Source organism: Balaenoptera borealis, assembly GCF_965194805.1.
Source record: "Balaenoptera borealis genome assembly, chromosome: 15".
NCBI lineage: Eukaryota > Metazoa > Chordata > Mammalia > Artiodactyla > Balaenopteridae > Balaenoptera > Balaenoptera borealis.
In genome coordinates, this window is record NC_138871.1 from 25,551,299 (window position 1) to 25,563,098 (window position 11,800).

General features: G+C 38.5%; 2 protein-coding genes across 2 annotated transcripts in view; both read right to left on the reverse strand.

The window, feature by feature from the left end:
- The window catches only part of LOC309611944 (uncharacterized protein), a 371,966-nt gene that overhangs the window by 253,361 nt on the left and 106,805 nt on the right, over nucleotides 1–11,800 (reverse strand). The gene's annotated exons all lie outside the window — the stretch shown is intronic.
- The window catches only part of LOC309611946 (RNA/RNP complex-1-interacting phosphatase-like), a 136,873-nt gene that overhangs the window by 43,798 nt on the left and 81,275 nt on the right, over nucleotides 1–11,800 (reverse strand). The window lies entirely within an intron of this gene.

Consider the following 11,800-nt stretch of genomic DNA (forward strand, 5'->3'; position numbering starts at 1 on the left):
CCAAGAACATGGTATATCTCTCCATCTATTTGTATCATCTTTAATTTCTTTCATCAGTGTCCTATAATTTTCGGCATACAGGTCTTTTGTCTGCTTAGGTAGGTTTATTCCTAGATATTTAATCTTTTTGTTGCAATGGTAAATGGGAGTGTTTTCTTAATTTCACTTTCAGATGTTTCATCATTAGTGTATAGAAATGCAAGAGGTTTCTGTGCATTAATTTTGTATCCTGCTACTTTACCAAATTCATTGATTAGCTCTAGTAGTTTTCTGGTAGCATCTTTAGGATTCTCTGTGTAGAGTATCATGTCATCTGCAAACAGTGGCAGCTTTACTTCTTCTTTTCCGATTTGGATTCCTTTTATTTCTTTTTCTTCTCTGATTGCTGTGGCTAACACTTCCAAAACTATGTTGAATAATAGTGGTGAGACTCAGCAACCTTGTCTTGTTCCTGATCTTAGTGGAAATGGTTTCAGCTTTTCACCATTGAGGACAATGTTGGCTGTGGGTTTGTCATATATGGCCTTTATTATGTTGAGGAAAGTTCCCTCTATGCCTACTTTCTGCAGGGCTTTTATCATAAATGGGTGTTGAATTTTGTCAAAAGCTTTCTCTGCATCTATTGAGATGATCATATGGTTTTTCTCCTTCAATTTGTTAATATGATGTATCACGTTGACTGATTTGCGTATATTGAAGAATCCTTGCATTCCTGGAATAAACCCCACCTGATCATGGTGTATGATCCTTTTCATGTGCTGTTGAATTCTGTTTGCTAGTATTTTGTTGAGGATTTTGGCATCTCTGTTCATCAGTGATATTGGCCTGTAGTTTTCTTTCTTTGTGGCAGCTTTGTCTGGTTTTGGTATCAGGGTGATGGTGGCCTCGTAGAATGAGTTTGGGAGTATTCCTCCCTCTGCTATATTTTGGAAGAGTTTGAGAAAGATAGGTGTTAGCTCTTCTCTAAATGTTTGATAGAATTCGCCAGTGAAGCCATCTGGTCTTGGGCTTTTGTTTGTAGGAAGATTTTTAATCACAGTTTCAATTTCAGTGCTTGTGATTGGTCTGTTCATATTTTCTATTTCTTCCTGGTTCAGTCTCAACAGGTTGTGCATTTCTAAGAATCTGTCCATTTCTTCCAGGTTGTCCATTTTATTGGCATAGAGTTGCTTGTAGTAATCTCTTGTGATCGTTTGTATTTCTGCAGTGTCAGTGGTTACTTCTCCTTTTTCATTTCTAATACTATTGATTTGAGTCTTCTCCCTTTTTCTCTTGATGAGTCTGGCTAATGGTTTATCAATTTTGTTTATCTTCTCAAAGAACCAGCTTTTAGTTTTATTGATCTTCACTATTGTCTCCTTCATTTCTTTTTCATTTATTTCTGATCTGATCTTTATGATTTCTTTCCTTCTGCTAGATTTGTGTTTTTTTTGTTCTTCTTTCTCTAATTGCTTTAGGTGCAAGGTTAGGTTGTTTATTCGAGATGTTTCCTGTTTCTTGAGGTAGGCTTGTATTGCTATAAACTTCCCTCTTAGCACTGCTTTTGCTGCATCTCATAGGTTTTGGGTCATCGTGTCTCCATTGTCATTTGTTTCTAGCTATTTTTTGATTTCCCCTTTGATTTCTTCAGTGATCACTTCGTTATTAAGTAGTGTATTGTGGAGCCTCCATGTGTTTGTATTTTTTACAGATCTTTTCCTGTAATTGATATCTAGTCTCATAGCGTTTTGCTCAGAGAAGATACTTGATACGATGTCAATTTTCTTAAATTTACCAAGGCTTGATTTGTGACCCAAGATATGATCTATCCTGGAGGATGTTCCATGAGCACTTGAGAAAAATGTGTATTCTGTTGTTTTTGGGTGGAATGTCCTATAAACATCAATTAAGTCCATCTTGTTTAATGTATCATTTAAAGCTTGTGTTTCTTTATTTATTTTCATTTTGGATAATCTGCCCATTGGTGAAAGTGGGGTGTTAAAGTCCCCTACTATGATTGTGTTGCTGTCGATTTCCCCTTTTATGGCTGTTAGTATTTGCCTTATGTATTGAGGTGCTCCTATGTTGGGTGCATAAATATTTACAATTGTTATACCTTCCTCTTGGATCGATCCCTTGATCATTATATAGTGTCTTTCTTTATCTCTTGTAATAGTCTTTATTTTAAAGTCTATTTTGTCTGATATGAGGATTGCCACTCCAGCTTTCTTTTGATTTCCATTTGCATGGAATATCTTTTTCTATCCCCTCACTTTCAGTCTGTATGTGTCTCTAGGTCTGAAGTGGGTCTCTTGTAGACAGCATATATAAGGGTCTTGTTTTTGTATCCATTCTGCCAGTCTGTGTCTTTCGGTGGGAGCATTTAATCCATTTACATTTAAGGTAATTATCAATATGTATGTTCCTATTCCCATTTTCTTAAATGTTTTTGGTTTGTTATTGTAGGTGTTTTCCTTCTCTTGTGTTTCTTGCCTAGAGAAGTTCCTTTAGCATTTGTTGTAAAGCTGGTTTGGTAGTGCTGAACTCTCTCAGCTTTTGCTTGTCTGTAAAGGTTTTAATTTCTCCATCAAATGTGAATGAGATCCTTGCTGGGTAGAGTAACCTTGGTTGTAGGTTTTTCTCCTTCATCACTTTAAGTATATCCTGCCACTCCCTTCTGGCTTGCAGAGTTTCTGCTGAAAGATCAGCTGTTAACCTTATGGGGATTCCCTTGTGTGTTATTTGTTGTTTTTCCCTTGCTGCTTTTAATATGTTTTCTTTATATTTAATTTTTGAGTTTGATTAATATGTGTCTTGGTGTGTTTCTTCTTGGATTTATCCTGTATGGGACTCTCTGTGCTTCCAGGACTTGATTAACTATTTCCTTTCCCATATTAAGGAAGTTTTCAACTATAATCTCTTCAAATATTTTCTCAGTCCCTTTCTTTTTCTCTTCTTCTTCTGGGACCCCTATAATTCGAATGTTGGTGTGTTTAATGTTGTCCCAGAGGTCTCTGAGACTGTCCTCAGTTCTTTTCATTCTTTTTTCTTTATTCTGTTCTGCAGTAGTTATTTCCACCATTTTATCTTCCAGGTCACTTATCCGTTCTTCTGCCTCAGTTATTCTGCTATTGATCCCGTCTAGAGTATTTTTAATTTCATTTATTGTGTTTTTCATCGTTACTTGGTTCCTCTTTAGTTCTTCTACGTCCTTGTTAAATGTTTCTTGCATTTTGTCAATTCTATTTCCAAGATTTTGGATCATCTCTACTATCATTATTCTGAATTCTTTTTCAGGTAGACTACCTATTTCCTCTTCATTTGTTAGGTCTGGTGTGTTTTGACCCTGCTCCTTCATGTGTTGTGTGTTTTTTTGTCTTCTCATTTTGCTTATCTTACTCTGTTTGGGGTCTCCTTTTCACAGGCTGTAGGTTCGTAGTTCCCGTTGTTTTTGGTATCTGTCCCCAGTGGCTAAGGTTGGTTCAGTGGGTTGTGTAGGCTTCCTGGTGGAAGGGACTATTGCCTGTGTTCTGGTGGATGAGGCTGGATCTTGTCTTTCTGGTGGGCACATCTACGTCTGGTGGTGTGCTTTGGGGTGTCTGTGGCCTTATTATGATTTTAGGCAGCCTCTCTGCTAATGGTTGGGGCTGTGTTCCTGTCTTGCTAGTTGTTTGGCATAGGGTGTCCAGCACTGTAGCTTGCTGGTCGTTGAGTGAAGCTGGGTCTTGATGTTGAGATGGAGATCTCTGAGAGATTTTTGCTGTTTGGTATTACCTGGAGCTGGGAGGCCTATTGTGGACCAGTGTCCTGAAGTTGGTTCTCCCTCCTCAGAGGCACAGCCCTGATGCCTGGCTGGAGCACCAAGAACGTTTCATCCACATGGCTCAGAATAAAAGGGAGGAAAAATAGAAGGAAAGAAAGAAAGAGGATAAAATTAAATAAAATTAAATAAAATAAAGCTATTATAATAAAAAATAAGAAAAATTATATAGAATAAATTAATTAAGAAAAAATATTTTTTAATTTTTAAAAATAGATTTATTAATTTTTTATAATAAAAATAAGAAAAAATTTATTAAGAAAAAAATTTATTAAGAAAAGAATTTTTTAATTTTTTAAAATAAAAAATATGAAAAAACTTATTAAGAAAAAATTTTTTTAATTTTTAAAAATAGAAAATAAGGAAAAAATTATTAAGAAATCATTTATTAAGAAAAAAACAATTTTTTAGGAAAAAAAAAAAAAAACGGACGGACCGAACCCTAGGACTAATGGTGAAAGCAAAGCTATACAGACAAAATCTCACCCAGAAGCATACATATATACACTCACAAAAAAAGGAAAAGGGGAAAAATTAATATATCCTGCTCCCAAAGTCCACCTCCTGAATTTGGGATGATTCATTGTCTAGTCAGGTATCCAACAGATGCAGGCACATCAAGTTGTTTGTGGAGCTTTAATCCGCTGCTTCTGAGGCTGCTGGGAGAGATTTCCCTTTCTCTTCTTTGTTCGTAGTGCTCCCGGGGTTCAGTTTTAGTTTTGGACCCGCCTCTGCATGTAGGTCGCCTGAGGGCGTCTGTTCCCCGCCCAGACAGAATGCGGTTAAATGAGCAGCTGCTTCGGGGGCTCTGGCTCACTCAGGCCATGGGGAGGGAGGGGTACGGATTCGGGGCGAGTCTGCGGTGGCAGAGGCTGGTGGGAAGTTGCAGGAGCCTGAGGCGTGCCGTGCGTTCTCCCGGGGAAGTTGTCCCTGGATCACGGGACCCTGGCAGTGGCGGGCTGCACAGGCCCCCGGGAGGGGAGGTGTGGAGAGTGACCTGTGCTTGCACACAGGCTTCTTGGTGGTGGCAGCAGCAGCCTTAGCGTCTCATGCCCGTCTCTGGGGTCCGCGCTGATAGCCGCGGCTCGTGCCCATCTCTGGAGTTCGTTTAGGTGGTGCTGTGAATCCCCTCTCCTCGCGCACCAGGAAACAAAGAGGCAAGAGAAAGTCTCTTGCCTCTTCGGCAGCTGCAGACTTTTTTCTGGACTCCCTCCCGGCTAGCTGTGGTGCGCTAACCCCTTCAGGCTGTGTTCACGCCGCCAACCCCAGTCCTCTCCCTGGGATCCGACTGAAGCCCGAGCCTCAGCTCCCAGCCCCCGCCCGCCCCGGCAGGTGAGCAGACAAGCCTCTCGGGCTGGTGAGTGCTACTCGGCACCGATCCTCCGTGCGGGAATCTCTCCGCTTTGCCCTCTGCACCCCTGTGGCTGCGCTCTCCTCCGTGGCTCCGAAGCGTCCCCCTCCACCACCCACAGTCTCCGCCCGTGAAGGGGCTTCCTAGTGTGTGGAAACCTTTCCTCCTTCACAGCTCCCTCCCATTGGTGCAGGTCCTGTCCCTATTCTTTTGTCTTTGTTATTTCTTTTTTCTTTTGCCTTACCCAAGTACGTGGGGAGTTTCTTGCCTTTTGGGAGCTCTGACGTCTTCTGCCAGTGTTCAGTGGGTGTTCTCTAGGAGCAGTTCCACGTGTAGATGTATTTCTAATGTATCTGTAGGAAGGAAGGTGATCTCTGCGTCTTACTCTTCCGCCATCTTGCCCCTACTTCCCTCTTATATTCTTAGTTTGCCATGAGTTCTATGAGTGGGTGTTGAGTTTTGTCACATGCTTTTTTCTGCTGTATTATGATCATATTTGTTTTCTCCTTTCTGTTGATGTGAATTATATTGATTAGATTTCTAATATTATTCTTACTGGGATAAATCCCACTTGATTATGATATATTGTCCCTTTTTATATTTATTGATGAATTCAACTTGCTAATATTGGTCTATAATCTTCTTGGAGTGTCCTGATAGCAGAGTTACGGTGGCTTTTAAGAAAAAAAAACCTCTTTCTCATTTTCTGAGTTTGTGCCAGAGTGGTATTATTTGATTTAAATCTACCATATTACATTTTGCTTTCAATTTGTACTGTATGGTTTTTGTTCTTTCTTGCCTTCTTTTGTGTTAATCATTTATCTTTTATTATTCCATTTTTTCTCCTTATTGGCTGTTTTAATATACATCTTTGTTTATTTTTTAGTGGTTGTGGCCATCCCGCAGAAGTGGAATGGACTCCCACCCCAAATTTGGTTCAGATACCTAGGCTTAGGACACTCCTCAAACCCAGAGAATTTGAGAGGAAGTTTATTACTCACACAGGGGACCCCTGGGAAGAGTTGGGTGGGCACAAGCTGGTCCAGGCTGGCTTGGGCACAGCAAAGAGGGCTTTGTAGTAGCTAGGGTGGAACTGAGAAAAAAGTCTATATATGGGTAGTTTAAATTTTCTGCTGGTGCCAAAGGAGGAGGCAGTCATACTCAGGCTTTCTTATCAGCCTTTCCAGATGTGGAGCAAAAGGTGAGGCTTAAAAAGAAGTCAGCAATCAAACATCAAAAATTGTGTCAGACTCGGGGCTTCCCTGGTGGCGCAGTGGTTGAGAGTCTGCCTGCCAATGCAGGGGACATGGGTTCGAGCCCTGGTCTGGGAGGATCCCACATGCCGCAGAGCAGCTGGGCCCGTGAGCCACAATTACTGAGCCTGCGCATCTGGAACCTGTGCTCCGCAACAAGAGAGGCCGCGATAGTGAGAGGCCCGTGCACCGCGATGAGGGGTGGCCCCCGCTTGCCACAACTAGAGAAGGCCCTCGCACAGAGACGAAGACCCAACACAGCCATGAATAAATTAATTAATTAATTAAAATTTTAAAAAAATTGTGTCAGACTCTATTGCAGTAGTTATTGTAGAGATTACCATATGTATTCCTAATTTATGTATTATCCTTCTTGCTAGATACAATCTACCTAATTAATATTTTGTTAGGAATTGTACATTTGTGTTCATGGGGGATATTCACCTATAATTTTCTTCTCTTGCAATATGTTTGCCTGAGTTTGGTATGAGCATTGGGCTGAACTCATAAGTATATCGGGACACTCTGAAAGAGTTTGTATAAGACTGGTACTATTTCTTTCTTAGATATTTGGCAGAATTCACCATTTTGGCCTGGAGTTTTTATTATAGATGCAATTTCTTTAGTAGATTTGACTATGCAGATTTTTTTTTTTCTCGTGTCAGTTTGGAAAGTATTCTTCAGTTAAATAAGTTGTCAAAAATTGTTGGCATGAGTTATTTTCACAATATCCTCATATCCTTTCAATTTCTGAAGCTCCAGTGATATCAGCTTTCTTATATCTGATATTAGTAATTTGTGTTTTATCCTTTTTTTGTTTGGTCACTCTTGCTATGACTTTAGCAGTTTGGGTTTTTATGATCCTCTGATGTGTTTTTTCTGTTTCATTAATTGCTGCTGTATATATATATATATATTTTCTGTTTTGGGTTTACCTTAACTTTTTCTGTCTTTCTGAGAATACTTTTTTTACATATTCATTAATTTTTAGCTTTCTTTTCTAGTGTACACAGATTTTTATGTATTTTTCATCATCATCTTTGTACAAAATATTTTCTCATATCATACATTTTTCTTTGATCCATGGCTATGTAGAGATGTGTTTCTTAATTTCCAATTATATAAGAACATATAAATGATTTTTTATTGTTAGTTAATTCTTTTTGGTCATTGAGATTATATTCCGAATGATTTCAGTATACTTAAATTTATTTAGAACTGCTTTATGATATGATATATTTTTATTTTGATCAGTGTGCAATTGAAAGAAATGTGTATTCTGCCATTGCTTCTTGTGATATTCTGTGTATGTTACTTTGGTCCATTTGGTCAGCTGTTATGTTGAAATCTTCATTTTTACTGAATTTTTGTCTGCTTGTTTAATCAGCATTTGAGAACAGCATGTTAATACCTCCTTTTTTCTCCTTAGCCATGTGGTAGTAAGTTACTCACTTACTGCCCCATCACTCTCATCATTTTCTATGAAAAGAACATTCTCCTACATAACCAGTAAAGCTGTGAAAACCAGGAAATTAATATCAGTGTGTTATAAACACTATTCCGATTTTTCCAATTGTCCCAGTAAGACTTTTTATAACAAAAAGGAGCAATTGAAAATCACATGTTGCTTTAGTTGTCATGACTGTTTAACTTCCTTTAATCTGGAACAGTTCTTCAGTCTTTCCTTCGCTTTCATTACCTTGACACTTTTGAAGATTACAGGTCAGTTACTTTGTAGAGTGGTTTTCAGTTTGGGTTTCTCTGATGTTTCTTCATGATTAAGTTCAGGTGAGATATTTTTGGTAGGGGTATCACAGAATTGACATTGAATTCTTCTTATAACATCTTAGCAGCTGTCGTACAACTTCTATTTGACCCACTGCTGACAGTGATCACTTTAACTACTTAATAAGGTTGTGGGCTAGGTTCCTCGACTGGAAAGTTACTGTTTTCCACTTTGTAACTAAGTGTTTTATGGGGAGGAACTTTGAAATTATGTAAGTATCTCAATCCTCAGCAGACTTTTAGTTTATTTATATCTGTACAGAATCATGCTTTCATTGAGTGGGTTATGATTTATTACTATCTTTTCTTCACTCCTTATTTTAAAAATACATAGACTTAACAAGAGATTACAAAAATAGTCTAGAGAGTCCCAGGTATCTATCGCTCAGCTTTCCCATTGGTAATGTCTTATATAACTGTAGTACATTATCAAAATGACATTAGGAAATTGACATGGGCACAATATAATTAACTAAACTACAGAACTTAACCAGATTTCACCAAGTTTTGCATGCACTCAGGTTTTTTTGAATGCATATGTGTATAATTCTGTGAAATTTAATCACATTGTGATTTCACATAACCACTACTATAATCAAGATACAGAAATATTCTGTCACCACAAAGAAATTCCCTTATGCCTGCACCTCTGTAGTCACACTCCTCTCCCCTGCCCTCTGCATTCTTTAAATCCTGGAAACTAGTGATCTGTTTTCCTACTATATGGTTTTGTCATTTTGTGAATGTTTTGTAAATTGAATCATATAACATGTAACCTTTGAGATTAGCTCTTTTTACTTAACATGATGACCTGGAGATCCATCCAAGTTGTTGTGTATATCAATAGTTTTTTTTTTTTTTTTTAATTGCTAAGTAGCATTCCATTGTATGGATACATACCAGTTTATTTAACCATTTCCCTGTTGAAGGACATTTGGGTTGTTTCCAACTTTTGACTGTTATTAATAAAGCTGCTGTGAACATTCATGTACATTTTTTTACACAAATGAAGTTTCTATTTCTCTCAGACAGTGATTCTCAACCAGGGGTGAGTTTGGCCCCCGGAGACAGTAGCAACATCTGAAGTCACTTTTGATTGTCACAACTAGGAAGGAATTTTGCTGTTGCCATCAGGGATGCTGCTGAATACCCTGGAATACACAGAGTAGTCAGTCCCCCACAACAAAGAATTATTTGGTTCAATTTTGTAGTGCCAAGGTTGAGAAACTGCTCTAGGATAAATGCCCAAGAGTGTGATAGTTGGGTTGTATAGTAAGTATATGTTTATTTTTTAAGAATCTGCCAAACTGTTTTCCAGGGTGGTTGTACCATTTTGCATTTCTACTGGCAATATATGAGAGATCCAGTTTCTTCACATCCTTGTCAGCTTTTGTTATTGTCAGTATTTTTTATTTTAGCCATCCTAATAAGTATATAGGGATATCTCATTGTTATTCTAATCTGCATTTCTCTAAATGACTAATGAGGATGAACATTTTTTCATGTGTTTGTCTTCTGTATATTATCTTTGGTGAAGTGTGTTTAAGTTTTGCTATTTTCTAACTGCATTTTTTTTTACTGTTGAATTTACAGACTTTTAATCTATTCCGTATAAAAGTTTTTTGTTGGATATGAGATCTTACAGAAAGTTATGTTTTCTTATATTCAGTGTTACTATTGTAATTTGTTTTCATGCTCAAAATGTCACTGATTTATTGACTGGTGGCAGCTCCTTCAAGCTGGTTTCTGTATCCTTTTTACATGTTCTTGTCATCTTTTGTGCATGTCTTTGCCTTCTGGCACAAGATACTTCAGGCTCATAACTTTTTCTTCCCCAGCTCTGAAATTGGCCATTTCTCCAAGGAACTTGCTTTCTTTTAGTGGAAAGTGATATTTAGAAGCCAAGATTTGAGCATTGCTATCGGGCTGCTCCCAGCCTTCTTAGTGGATTTATGTACATACATACATACATACATACATACATAAATACACACACACACACTCATTTACATTTATTTCTGTATCTGTCTCTCTATATTAAAAACCATAAGCTCACACCCATGTATACAATTCTAATTCAGTTTTATTCTACTTTTTTTTCTCTTTCTGTGTTTGTAACTCCCTTATCCAATAGTGAGAAACCTCACTTCTTATGTGCTTTATATATTTATTTATTTGCTCAATCTGCCATTTTGTAACTAATCTCCCAACATTCCTGGCACCCTCTCCCCAGCTCGGATTGCCCTCACTCACTACTTGGATTCTGACTCTCCATTCAGACTATCTTTTTGTGTGGATGTTCTTCTTACCCTGCTGGGGCTTTGGCACTCCATTCTAGACTACCCCTAAACATAGATAACATCCCCCAACTTGGTTTTTCACTTCTTCCCATCAGAATGCTCACCCCATGTATGTGGACACCCTCCTCACCTCACTTAGACTCTAACTCCCCGAGATGGACTACTTCCTCACAGGAGCATCTTCCTCATCCTGCTTAGGCTTTTGATATCTCACATTGGGCCTCCTCTCTGCTTGGATGCCCTCATCCTGTTTAGGATCTGACTCAAGATGCCTAGCTACCCTGTTGGACACCCTCATCACCCAGGCTGTGTGTGACATTTCAGGTCAGATTACCTACCCTTATCCTGTATGGTAGATATTGCTCTTACCTTGCTTGAGCTCTGACTCACCAAACCGGGCTACTCCCAAACGCTGGGTGACACCCTTCTCATTCTGCAGGGGATCTGACTTACCAGCCCAGGCTGCCTGTCTGTGAAGATTATTTTCTCTACTCTGCTCTAGTTCTGCCACTTTATGTTAGGCTGCTCCACTGTAGAGACACCTTCCTCATTCTGGCTGGGCAGTAAGATCACATGCCAAGCTGGACCTTCTTCTTCATGGAAACCCTCCTCATCCTCCTCTGATATTGCATAACAAGCCACACCTCTCCAGATTCTCTTTGCCCTGATTGGATTGTGATACTACGTGCTAAAGCTACTCTTTCACTTGGGCACCCTCCTCACCCCGATGAGGCTCTTATACCTTACTCTGGGCCACTGTTGCCCCACCCACTATGAATGTCCACCTAATGGTTTTAAGATTCAGTTGTTCAGGAAGGGAAAGGTAAAAGGAGAGAATAAAAAGCCAGGAGGAAGAGAAAGATAAGGGGAAGCTTATTTTTGATTAGTGTTTGCTTGGGGTGTCTTTTTCCATTCTTTTAACTTAGTGTATCTATGACCTTATGTTAAAATGTGTCTCTTGTGAATAGCATATAGTTGGGTCTTATTCATCTTGTCAACCTTTGCCTTTTAATTGGGATATTTAGTTCATTTATATTTAATGTAATCATTGAGGTGGTTGATTTTAAGTTTTGCCACTTTGCTGTTTTCTATTACTCTTGCCCTTTATTATTTTAATCAATTATCTTGATTTCATGTTATCTTCTTTACTGGATTTTTTGTTATACTTTTTCTTTATCATTCTTTCAGTGATTATTCTAGAGATTATACTTCTTGACTTTAAAATTAACCTTAAATTAGTATTCTTATCACTTTATGAAAAATGAAGCATCTTACAACAGTTTAACTCCATTTGCCCCCTCCTGCTGTTTGT